Source organism: Curcuma longa, chromosome 4 (genome assembly GCF_044706935.1).
Source record: "Curcuma longa cultivar G26 ecotype Majalengka, Jawa Barat chromosome 4, ITB_CL_G26_1.1, whole genome shotgun sequence".
NCBI lineage: Eukaryota > Viridiplantae > Streptophyta > Magnoliopsida > Zingiberales > Zingiberaceae > Curcuma > Curcuma longa.
The window spans coordinates 1,188,069-1,201,854 of NC_133864.1; the positions used below are offsets into that span (position 1 = coordinate 1,188,069).

At 37.5% G+C, this 13,786-nt stretch overlaps 1 pseudogene; it reads left to right on the forward strand.

Annotated features, from left to right (window-relative positions):
- The first annotated feature begins 10,110 nt into the window (after positions 1-10,110).
- On the forward strand, positions 10,111-11,572 carry LOC141826312 (uncharacterized; annotated as a pseudogene).
- The last annotated feature ends 2,214 nt before the right edge of the window (positions 11,573-13,786 follow it).

Here is a 13,786-nt window from a genome sequence, read left to right on the forward strand (position 1 = left end):
AAGCATAGATGATGAGGGGAGACTTTCCTGGAGGCAGCCACCTCAGCCTCACCCACAGCCTCAGGATCAGCCTCAGCCACCCAGCCCTAGCCTGAGCCAGCAGTTGATGTAGAGGACATTGGAGCAGAGATAGAGGAGCTACTAGGTCTTCCAGATCTATCTGGTCCACCTCCTCCCATGACCACTAATCAGAGACTTACTAGAGTGGAGGAGTTACTTCAGACCACGATTCAGAGAGTTGATCCTCAAGATGCCAGCATAGCAGAGATTCTTCAGATACTTAGAGCTATGCATCAACCACCACCACCACCATAGTAGTTAATTACCTTGTCATTTTTGGACATACAGTAGCGGTGTTTTTGACTTACACGCTTGTTATATTTTGTTACTTACTCTGGATGTGGTTTTAGATATACATTAACACTATATGATTGCTTTTTCACTATTAGTGGTTAGAATTATGTTTGGTAGAATAGTAAAATTCGGTTTAAAATTCACATATTTTTGAATCTATTATAAGTAAGTTTTCAAAATATTTTTAAAACCCTATTTACTTTAGTTTTGAAAAACTTAATTTTAATTTTTTTTAAAAATAAGAAATGGATGTTTTAGCCTTAGACTAGACTCAAACCCCTAGAAAGCATGATCCTATAGATCTAGGTGGACATCTCACAAAGCACACTAGGTAACTTGCTTGTGTTTGTGAAACATAGAACAGTGTGAGATGTATAGGATTCTAGTCTAAGTACAAAGATGCTTAAGTTAGTGCATCGAACCTTAGACTTTAAACAAATACTGATCAAGTTAAGTGCCCCTATGTCCAAACGATTATTGGAATGATACATTTAAACTTGGCTAGCTGAGTCAATCTACTACTTTCTAATAATTAGCTAAAACTCAAGTTTGCTACACGTGCCCTAAGGAGAAAATTTTTTTTGTCTAAGTATATTTTTATTAAAATCTTGGACTCAAACACTTAAGGAATATTTTTTGATTATGTCAAAGGGGGAGAGATAAGAGTTTTCAAGTTAAAGATTTTTTCAAGTTGAAAAATGTTTTTTTTCTCCAAATGTTTTTAAAAATTAAAATAATTGTTAAACTTAAAATATTCTCAAAATATCAAGTTCAGAGGGAGTGAATTTAAAAATGCATTAATTCAGGGGGAGACTTGATTAAGGGGGAGTAGAACACTTCATGAACATTTCATGCATATTTAGTTTTTGTTTAAACTTATTGTTTTAAGTGACTTAAATTATTTTAACTTAACATGAAACCTTAAGTTAATATAATCAAAAAGAGAGAGATTGTTGGTGTAGGAGCACCAGATGATCGAATCTTAGTTTTGATAATGACACTAGGTTCAAGTTAAGTGTGTTTGTTGAGCTAACTATGTTGATCTAAGTGTGCAGGGAGCATAGGTTTAAGAAAAGTCCTAGTGGAAGCTAGGCACTGGAAAGACCTGATCTGGAGGATCAGGCTGAAGACTTGGCAGAGTCAAAGCACCAGGTGAAGTCTGGGCTGGTCAGGAGACCGAGTCGCAGCAAGAAGTCTGGGCTATCAGGAGGACTGAGTCGCAGCAGAAGTCTAGGCTGATCTGGAGGATCGAGTCGTAGCAGAAGTCTGGAGCTGGTCAACGAGTCAGGAGGACTAGTTGGAGGTAAATTCTCCTGAGAGGAGTGGGTCAGGACTAAGGGGAATAGTAGGCGTCAGTCTAACCCAGGGTCTCACTGGAGAAGTCAGAGAAAGTTCAGAACACAAATCCTGGGGGCTGAGGACAGAGCCGAGCAAAAGTCGACAACGAGTCAGGACGCAAGACTCAGATTGGCATTGGAGTTGAAAAGGTAAATTCTCCTGAGAGGAGTGGATCAGGACACGTTCCCAAGGGGAACAGTAGGTATCAGTCTAACCCAGGATCTCATTGGAGACCTGAAGTTAAGACCCAGAAGAAAGTTCTAGGAACTATCTCTAAAATGATTAAATTTGCATATTATTTTGGCTAACACATTTTATAGGGTTGGAAAAACTGAACAAATGCGACTCCGAGCTGATCTATCCAGAAAAAGATACTGGAGTCGACTTGAGTCATAACTCGAGTCGACTTGAGCCTGGTCAATAGTCTCGGACGTCAGCTCAGTTTGATTTCCTCCACGCGAGACTCGAGTCGACTGGAGATGACATTGGAGTCGACTTGGAGCCACGTCAGCCAGATAACGCAGCGGAGAGGAAAACTTATCAGGAAGGCTCCACGTCAAACTGGAGTCGACTTGAGTCGAGGTTCGAGTCGACTTAAAGACACAGTCAGCGGAGGAACCTGGTCGAAGCTGAGCTGGAGTCGACTGGAGATAGGGTTCGAGTCGACTGGAGTCCTGTATAAAAGAGCACCTCGACCAGCAGCCAGAATCATCAATTCCAACGATTCCTGCGAGCATTCTGTTAAGACGTCGGCGCCCCGAGCATTCCCGAGCAACCCTAGAGCCGCCGCTACACCGAATCTACAACAAAAAGAAGATCAATCAAGATTTGGCTAATCTAGTTTGGTAACTTACATTTATTTTTTTTTCATCTTTATTGTTATCAACTTGTGATTTTGTAATTGTTCAACTTGTATCCGTAAGGAACGAGTTATCTAGTGGATTGCCCGTAGTAAACGATCGAAGACCATGGGCCTTGGAGTAGAACCTTGGGTTGTAAACCAAGTAAAAAGAATTGTGTCATTGTTTATTTTCATAATTGCTTCCACATACGATTGTCGCTTCCGTAAAGTTTTATTTATTAGTTTGAAAATCGATTGAAAAGCGGAACACGCTATTCACCCCCCCCCCCCCTCTAGTATGTTTATATCGATCCTACATCTTATCAGATCTGCGAAGAGGTTGGTCTACTTGAACAGGTTGTTGCTCCATAACTTCTTGTGCAATAAACTCATGATCCACAACACTTTGTGGTACCTGTTCAATTTGCATTGAGGCTTCAGTGCTATTTGCATCTTGAACTTCTTCAAGATGGATTTTACTCCCACTAGTACTTTTAGAAATATACTTTCTTTCTAGAAAAACACCAGTTCATGCGACAAACACTTTGCCTTGTATGGGATTGTAAAAGTAATATCCCTTCGTTTCCTTGGGATGTCCTACAAAATAGCATTTATCTAATTTGAGGCCTAGCTTGTCTGAGACTTGACGTCGAACATAAGCCTCACAATCCCAAATCTTCATAAAAGATATTTTGGGACTCTTCCCAGTCCATATTGTATATGGTATCTTTATGACGGCTTTAGATGGAACGCGGTTATGTGTGAAGAGAGTCGTCTCTAGAGCGAATCCCCAAAAGGAAGTAGGTAGATCAGTCTGACTCATCATCGATCGTATCATATCTAATAAAGTATGATTTCTCCGCTCGGATACACCATTCCATTGTAGGGATCTCATTGCGAAAAATAATCACAAACGTAGTGAAAAATTAAAATAAAATTTTGATCCCTCCATGGATCCATGTGTATACATAAAGAAAATGTTTCTTTTAACTACACCTTAATCAAGAAGTTACCCTTGTAGCGTAGCCCTTCGCAATCCCGACAGCAACTCTTTGATGACGGATCTCAGCGCGATCAGAGTGGTCGCGCCTCTATAGTATCCACATGAACACTATCTTGGAGAAGGAGACAAAACCTTTGGTTGTGCTAGCAACCATACTAAGGCTCTCCTCTAAACACAAGGTTTGTTTGGCCAAAAGGGAATGAAAAGGGAGTACACGGCAAGGGGAAAGAAAAACACTCTTTTTCACATTAAAAAGAGCTTAAATTCTATTTGTATGCATTAATCCACTTGTATGCAACATTGAGAAAAACTTCTCAACTTCCCATTTGCATGCAACATTGAGAAGAAAGAAGAGAAAAAAAAAAACTTCTCATCTTCTTAACTCCATTTCATGCAATAACCTCTTTTGCATGCAATGTTGAGATTAATGCATTAAATCCCATTTCATGTAATAACCTCTTCTTGCATGCAACATTGAGATTAATGCATTAAATCTCATTTCATGAAATAATCTCTTTTTGCATGCAACATTGAGATTAATGCATTAAATCTCATTTCATGCAATAATCTCTTTTGCATGCAACGTTGGGGTTTTCATGCATGAAATCACATTTCATGCATTAATCCTTTTGCATGCATTTGCCTTCTTAAATTGGTTTCATTTGAGTCTAACTCAAATTAAACCAATTTGAGTACAACTCAAGTTTGGCCAAGTAATGAGTCTAACTCATTTTAGTCCATTCAATCAACTAATGATTCATTTAGTCAAACTAAAATGATCATGTCTCTAAAATAACATGTTCTTTGTGTGTGACCCAATAGGTTCTTGCAATGTTGACAATGTTTCTAAAACCCTTTTAGAAACATAAGCAATGAGTGGCATCTAGCAATGCATCATTGCTACCCAAGTGGCAAGAATGTCGAGATTCGACATAACCTTACAGTGACTACTATAATGTATGACTATGTCCTTCTATCCTCGATATCTAGATTGATCAATGAGGCATAGACCGTGTCATCCTCTTATCAATCTTTATGTTTCTTGATCCCCAAGTAGACTCACTCAAGCAAATGAGCTCAATATCTCATATTGACTCATTTGAGCATGTCTATGCATTTCATGGTCCTACTCTATTAAGAGGCCGTAAGATATCACTCCCGTTATATGGGAGGGATAGATCTCATCTACATCATTCACATCCCTCCGCATAATTTGTTACATACCCAGTGATTGCCTTTATAGTCCACCCTGTTACCGGTGACGTTTGATGATACTAAAGTACATAACTCCTTATGTAGGGAACCGTAATGACTTCAGGTCTAAAGACTATTCAAACCAATAGTCACATGAGAAAGTTTATGACACTCATATAACGATTCATGAAATTTTCTCATGGCGAGTCAATTCAGTATACATTCTCTAATGTATACCTATGTGTCGACTTGATATCCCATATCCATAACTTCTGAGATCAAGTCATTCAGCTGACCTACATGCTAGTCTCAACGCATTAACATCATCCCTGAATATTAATGCTTGACTAGGAAAGATTAAGAGTAGTGTTCTTTGTTAGTGAGAGCCCTAGAGCCAATCATGCGATGATTGTTGTATGGACTCATTGTATCATATTTCTATATATTACTAAAGGTATTTTTTTATGGTTATTATACTTACTTGTATTGGTGCCAAATAATTAAGTATATGATGGGAAACACTTGAAAACTCATTCCGGTGAATTCTTACAGAACAAAAATTTTTTTCGAAAATGGATTTAAGTTGCTCTCATAGTCGATCAAACAAAGTTTGATCGACGCATTTAGATCATTGGGCTCTTGTGTTTGGTTTACAAGATCCATAGAGAAGAATAACAATTTATTAAAGCGGAAACATAAATTGTACCTCTTCTTTGCAGGATGTCTCGAAGGAGTGGATGACCCCTTGATCTTCTGCTGTATATCCTCTCCTCTTCTCGAACGTTGTGTGGACAACGATCCTTCGAGATGATTCCACCAAGTCTCTTCTCTCCGATGGCAAGCAAGCAAGCAAAACCTTCCTCTTCCTTTTCTTCTCTTATTTCTCTCCTTCCTTCTTCTTCTTGCCGCCGGCCCCAAGGGAAGAAAGGAGCTTGGAGCGCCGACCCTTAAGGAGCAAAGGGAAGGCTAAGGGCGCCGGCCCTAAGGGAGGAAAGGGAAGGAGGAGGAGGAAGGGGTGGGCACCGGCCCTAAAGGAGAAAGGGGGAAAAGGGGGGGGGAGGGGCGCTGGCCACTTAAGAAACAAGGGAAAAATATTTCGCCAAGAACTTATTTTCCCTTTGCAAGCCTCCTCTTTTATAGCTTAGCCATCATGGAAATTTAAGAAAGATTCTAATAAATTTTCTTAACCATATTTAGTTAGAAAAAATCTAATAAAATCTTTAAGAAGAATTTATTAGAAACAATTTAATAAACTTATCTTATCTAGATTTATTTAGAAATAAATCTCTTAATAAGATTTTATTAAAAAAATCTAACAACCTTATCTTATCTAGATTTATTTAGAAATAAATCTCTTAATAAGATTTTATTAGAAAAAATATAATAAACTTATCTTATCTAGATTTATTTAGGAATAAATCTTTTAATAATTTTTTTAGTTTCTTAATAAATTTCCTTGTTTAAATTTTATCTTTCTCTTAATAAAATTTCATTAATTTCTTAACAAAATTTCTTAATTAAGAAACTTTATTTTCGATAAAATTTCTTAACAAAATTTTTAACAAATTTTGTCTGTAGAAGAAATAGAATTCTTTTAGAATTTCTTAACGGAAATTCTTAACAGAATTTTTTAACAGAAATTCCTAACAGAATTTTTCTCCGGAAAAAATTCTTAATAGAATTTTTCTTCCAGAAAAATTCTTAACAGAATTTCCTATCCGAAACTCTTCCAGAATTCTCTTAGGTGGATTCGAGGCTCTATCTAGAGGCTACAGCAGGGACCTAGAGGAGGAATTGGATTTGGCCTCCTGATGGGCTTAAGCTTCCCATGTTCCTCCTGAACACACAGCTTAAGTCCATCAATAATAACTCATTCCACTAGAGAGTTATTATTGCACTACCGCACCAATCCCATATTACAATATGGGCTCCTTCTTACTATAAGTACATTAATCTCCCTGTGTTTAAGATATCGTATGTCCGTTAATTAAATGAGTTACTGACAACTCGAATTTAATTAACTTCTAATCCAAGAGTAGTACCACTCAACCTTATTATCATGCGGACAAGGTCCACCTGCAGGGTTTACATGATAATCCTTATGAGCTCCTCAAGGGGACATCATCAGCCTATATTTAGGACACAGATTTCTTCTATAATTAACAACACACCATGTACATAATACTACTTCCCAACTCATCGGGCCTTTTGATCTATCGCTCTAAATCTCACCCTTTGATGAATCAAAGAAGTACATACTAAGTACATGTGTTTGTTATTATATCGGGATTAAGAGCATGTACATCTATAGTAACAGAGGCTTTGTTCGATTATATAGTCAGTATAAATCGAACAATCCTCAGATGGTCCTGCTCAATACACACTGAGTGTACTAGTGTAATTCTATAGTCAAGACAGACTAAGACCAAATTACACTACAACCAGTCTAATGGTTTGTCCAATCCATCTTGGTTGTGAACACTATTTATAATCTATAAGGAACTGATAACATGGTCTTCTGTGTGTGACTCCGCACACCATGTTTATCTACAATATAGATTAAATGGACATTTGCATAAAAACTAAACGCAAATATTGACCAAATGTGATTCTTATTTCAGAATGTTTATTTACATAGACAGCTAGGATTCTGGTATACATCCCAACAAATCGATAGTGAGATGATATAGAGAACACTATTCTTAATGATTCCTAGTCAAGTATTAACATTCAGGGACAATGTTAATGCGATGAGACTAGCATGTAGGTCAACTCGATGACTTGATCTCACAAGTCATGGATATGAGATATCAAGTTGATACATGGGTATGCATTGGAGAATGTATACTGAATGACCCGCCATGAGAAAGTATCATGAATCATTATATGAGTGTCATATACTTTCTCATGTGACTATTAGTATGACAATTAGTCCTTAGACTTGAAGTCATCATGGTTCCCTACATAAGGAGTTGCATACTTTAGCTTCGTCAAACATTACCCGTAAATGGGTGGACTATAAAGGCGATTACTGGGTATGTAACAAATTATGTGGAGGAATGTGAGTGATGTAGATGGGATCTATCCCTCCTATATGACGGGAGTGATATCATGGTTCTTGATAGAGTGAGACCACTAAGTGCATGGCCATGCCCAAATGAGTCAATATGAGATATTGAACTCATTTGATTAAAGTGAGTCTACTTGGAGTTCAAGACATAGATTGATTAGAGGATGACATGGTCTATGCTTCAATTGATCAATCTTGATATCAAGGATAGAAGGACATTGTCACATATTGTGAAAGTCACAATTAGTAGTCACTATGGTGATGTTGGATCTCAACATTCTTGTAACTTGGGTAGCAATGATGTGTTGCTAGATACTGCTCATTGCTTATATTTCTAAATTGGTTTAGAAGCATTGTCAACGTTACAAGAACCTATAGGGTCACACACAAAGGGCAATTAGATGGAGATTAGGTTTATATGATGGACCAAGAGGATAAGGTTCATATGATGAACCAAATTGAATTAAGTGTAATCCAAATTAGACTAATTGAGTTGGACTCAATTTGATCCAAGTGTTGAGTGTTAGTGTCAGCCCTTAGTGCCAATTTGGATTGAGTGAGACTCGAGTTGGACTCAAGTCGAATCGAATCCATCAAGAGGGTTACATGATCATCATGCATGAGATTAATAGGGTATTAATTCTCTCTCTCTCATCATTAAGAGGGTTGCATGAGCATCATTAAAAGGATTGCATGATCATCATGCATGACATGCATGGGATTATTAAATGTATTAATTCTATAGAATCCCAAGAGCCAAAAACCCTTCATATTCCATGGTTGAATATAAAAAGGGATGAGAGGCTCTTGAGATAGGATGATTGTCTTCCCCCTCTCCCTCTCCTCATCCTTGGCCGAAACCTCATAGAGTGCTAGCACACTCAAGAGGTTTTTCTCCATCGTTGTTCATGTGGATACAAATAGAGGGGTGTGCACTTGACACCCTAGAGATCCGACGAACCTAAGGACGAACGGGATACGCGAAGGGCTTCGCTTCAAGGGTAACACTCTTAACATGTAGATGTAAGAGTATCTAGTAAAACATGTATAAGAAATTTATTTTATTTTCGCACGGATCCGTTGCCGGGCTTCCGGGGTTTTCGCAACGCAAAAAGCGATTTTTGCGGCCCGAAAAGCCCAACATTCTCTACATCATCTCACTATCGATTCAAACAATCGATATGATGTAGATAAGAACTAGCTACTCAAGGACATCATTATACTTAGTTATTTGGCATAACAAAAATAAAGTAAATATAATAATAAAAAATCTTTGCCTTTATTAATAATAGAATATGATACAAAAAGTCCCTAGTCAATCATCACATAATTGGCTCTAGAGCTTCTACTAACAATATCATGAATGTTTTGCTATTCCTCAATGTTTATATCAATGTAGGGATTCTAACCAAGCTACCCAATTATATCTTGTCAGGCTTCATCGGAATTAAATCATGAATATCCAATGTTATGATCACTAGTTCGAGATGATACCTAGATAGCCTGGTTCTATAGCTCTCCCGCTGTCATCGGGCACTCTGGCAATATTGCTGGTATCCTACCCTCTATCACCGAGTACCTAATTAAGGACCTCTTTCTAGTAAACAATAACCATTAGTTATCCCTCATGAGAATTTGTTACAGCTTAAGAATCTTCTCGGAAAGTCCGATTAAAAAGGTTCTCCTCCTGTCACAAGACACCCCGGTCATACGATCTTAAGATTTCCTGTAAGCCGTAATTCAGTCTCACTACTAGAAATTAAAAACCTAATACACAATGCTAGAATGACAATGGTTTTTGTCAAAACTGTTATCTTTTTTTATTTAACAACGTTTTTAGTCAAAAACATTATCTTTTAAAGATAAAAAAACAATGTTATTCAGGGAGCGTTGTCTATTAGCGCTTTTTTTGGGTCAAAGACAACATAGTTGTCAAAAGTGTTGTCTACTAACGCGTTATTGGGGTGAAAGACAATGGTTTTTGAAAAGTGTTATCGTTGAGGAATTGGTTTTAGCGCCTCTTTTTGTGCGGTCCGCGGCCTGTTTCGGGTATTTCGCCACACACCTTCTACTCCTTGTGCCTCTCCTCTTCTCTCGACCCCTCTCGCTGCATTCTGCTCCTCATGCCTCTTCCTCTCTCAGCGCTCCGACCAACTTATCCTCTCCGAATCTTGATCCCGGCGTAGTATAACACACAGGCGGCGCCAATTTCATCCTCAACGGGAGCACTTTCGTCCACACGCGGTCTTTGTTGCCTTCTCTTGGGCGCAGGTCGCCGCTTCACCTTCCTCTCTCGCCCTCCGCTTGTTTATGAGCTTGTACACTTCCTCCGAGTTACAGGTATACCTTCGATCTTTTTTCTTCGATTAGGGTTATAATAACGATTCTAAAATTCTTAGCAGGTTAGACCATTAGATAATAAGCCATTGGATTTTCTTAAGGTCGTGCTATGTTTGGAGGTTTACCCTAACGAACCTGACCATTAGATAGAAGGTAAGTTACCGTTCACTTCTTTGTGTCTTTGACTATAATCTTTTCCTATGTCTTGTAAAAATGTTTATACAAACTATTACAATAATATTGAAATGTATAGATTGAGTAATAATATGCATGTGTTCAAAGTCAATTGATTAGTAATATGTGAAATTTGAATAGTTTGATCATTGTCAGTTGATGTGAAAATAATATAGTAAAAATGATGTGAATTTTGATTATTGTTAGTTGATTTGTGAAAATGATATGCATGTGTTTGCTCATTGTCAGTTGATTAGTTGTAACAAGAATGGATAAAGAATGGATATCAAAGGATAGACTATCATATAAATATGAATTAGGAGTTGAATATTTCTTGCAATTTGCAATAAAAAACATGATGACAGATATCATGAAGTAGAAATTCAAATTCGTGAATCCACACAGCATCCCATATATAGCGACAACTACACGCGACAACAAGGGGAAACTTGAAAGGTTGAACCAAAGGGCAAGTCTTTTAGCAGATAGGTTGAGTCGTGCATCAGTAGATCAACTAGTTTTGGTGCCATGTAATGTTGGGTAAGTTGCAATTAATACATCACTTTCAATTTCTTCCTTTTGATAACTTATTGAATTGATGCACTAATTATGTGTTTATGTGCAGTTATCATTGGATTCTCACTGTCATTGACCCTTACAAGGAGGTTGTATATTTGTTGGATTCTCTAAGTGCACGCATGCGATATGACGATTGGAAATATATAGTGGAAATGTGAGGTCACACTCATTTTTTTATTGGGCTTTTCATTCACTCAGTAAAACACTCATATATCAAATATTATTAATGTATGCAGGGCCTTAAGATTGTTTAATTCAAACAAGGGAAGGAAAGGGTCGAAAAAAACCTGTGTGGGAATTAGTACAGGTATGTGTAATTATGTTGAACATATATTTTAATGTGTATATTTGTCTTTAACAGATTGTTTCCAATTACCATAGGCTCCTCGCCAACCAGATGATAAACAATGTGGTTATTATGTGATGAGATTTATGAGACAAATCATTGAAGCTGAAACTATCGAAAGAGATGGACTACGATCAATAGTAATATTTTATTGCTTGTTCCAAACAACTTTAAATAAACTATTTATCATTTTGCAAAGTAAGTTTTGATTGGTTTTCCATTAACATAATCTATGTGTGTTCATAGTTCTTGGCAGTGGAGTACTCTCGGGAACAAATTGATGAAGTGCGTTCCGAGTTGGCAGAAACTATACAAGATCATATTTATGAGTAGGTATGGAATGTTGATCTACATAATCCAGCTGATATTTGCAATAAAGATATTTATTTGTGCCATATGCTCCTTGATAAGTTAGTGTTATCTTGTGTTGTGCATGTAGTAACTTAACTAGAACTTGGATGTGCAGGTTTTGAACGTGCATGGGGTTCGGCTTTGAACGTGCTTTAATGGGGTTGTTTTCTGCAACGTTAACACACAGGTTTTCGCCTTGTATACTGAACTTGGATGTAATGGATTTTCAACTTAACTTGCTGTATGTATACTGAACGTGAATGGGGCTGTAAACTATAACTTGCTCTGTACTGGATTGTTAATTACTACAACTTTTTGTAGCAGTGGGCTTGGATGTGTAATGGATTATATACTTTCATGGTAAATATAGACAATGGTTTTGTATATGGTTCTATAGTGTGTTTTATTTATTGCTAAAAATATATATTTCATTTCAAAAGATAATACTTTTTTAAATGTGAATTAAGAATAAGACAACGCTTTTTAAACGTCTTAGAATTCAAGCAGTTTGAAACAAAATCACAACGCTTTTTATACGTTGCTAAATGTGTTGTCGTACCCACAAAAAATAACGCTTTTAAGCGTTGTCATTACTACCACGGACAACGCTTTTTAAACGTTGCAAAAAGTATTGTCGATGTTAACAAAGACAATGCTTTTTCTGGGTTGTCTTTATGACCCCCCTTTTACAACAGGGGCTCTTACAACGCTTTTTCTACCAGATAGACAACGCATAAAAAGCGTTGTATATTAGCTTTTTTGTAGTAGTGTTTTGATTCTGAGAGGTAGGCACGGTCTCCAGCAATTGAGGTTCTATTTTTGGGGCACGGTCGTACTATGTAGGCACAACCTGAGGCAGTTATGGATATGTTTCTGGGGCACGACCGTGTCTTGTAGGCACGGCCTGGAGCTGACTTGCTTTTGAGTTGAGGGCACGACTGTGCTTGGTGGCATAACATGGAGCAGTTGCTCTTCTAAGAGCGTGGCACGATCGTGCCTTGTCAATAATGCATTATTTTAGCACGGCTAGTGCGAGTCTCTTTTCTCCACTCCTTACTCCACCCTCAATAATGCATCATTTTAGCTTCAAATCACATCCTGTCAATCAAAAACATACAAACAGTAGATCTTCGAACAAAAGAAGTAGAAACATGTAATAATAAAGAAATAAGGTGTGATAAAGTAGATAATATGCAATGAATTACAAGTAGATGAGCGTTAAATAATAATATACAACCTACGTTCATCATGGAGTGGGTAAGGATGCATACCCGGAGTGGAATTATAGGCGCCGATCTAATCTAAAATTTTACTAAAAATCTGAAGGTAAGACCAATTAATAGTTCAAAGAACTGTTAATCCAATCTATTTCTTTATATTTTTGGACTAACTTATAATGCAGATTGGAGAAGTGAGGATTTTGATTTTGACTTGGGTTAGACCGACGCCTAATGTTCCTTTCGGGAACTTGTCCTGATCCACTCCTCTCAGGAGAGTATACCTGATTGCCAACTAAGTCCTCCAGACTTGTTGGACTTTTGCTCGACTTTATCCTTAGCTCCTAGGGTTTGTTGCTGCGACTCGGTCTTCCATACTTCACCATGTCCTTTAGTCTCTTGACTGTACTCGACTGGATTTGGCCATGCTTCCTAGTCCTCCGACACTGCATGGACTTTCACCTGGTGCTCTTGACTCGCCAAAACTTTCGTCTAATCCTCCAGATCAGGGCTTGTCCTTGCCTAGCCTCCAACTAGGACTTTGTCCTTTGCTTAGCCTCAACTAAGACTTTTACCTGTGCTCCTTGCACACTAGATTAACAATATTAGTCCAACACACACTTAACTTGAACCTAGTGTCATTATCAAAATTAATGTTTGATCATCTAGTGCTTCTTGCACCAACATGTAGTGAAGGGATATCATTTTCAATAAGGAGTATGTCATCTGTTGGGATGTATACAAGAATCCTAGCTATCAATGTAAATAAAATATTCTGAAATGAGAATTACTTTTGGTCAATATTTGCATTTAGTTTTATGCAAGTGTCTATTTAATCTATATTGTAGATAAACATGGTGTGCGGAGTGACACACAGAAGATCATGTTATCAGTTCCTTGTAAATTATAAATAGTGTTCACAACCAAGATAGATTGGACAAACCATTGGACTGGTTGTAGTATAATTTGGTCTTAGTCT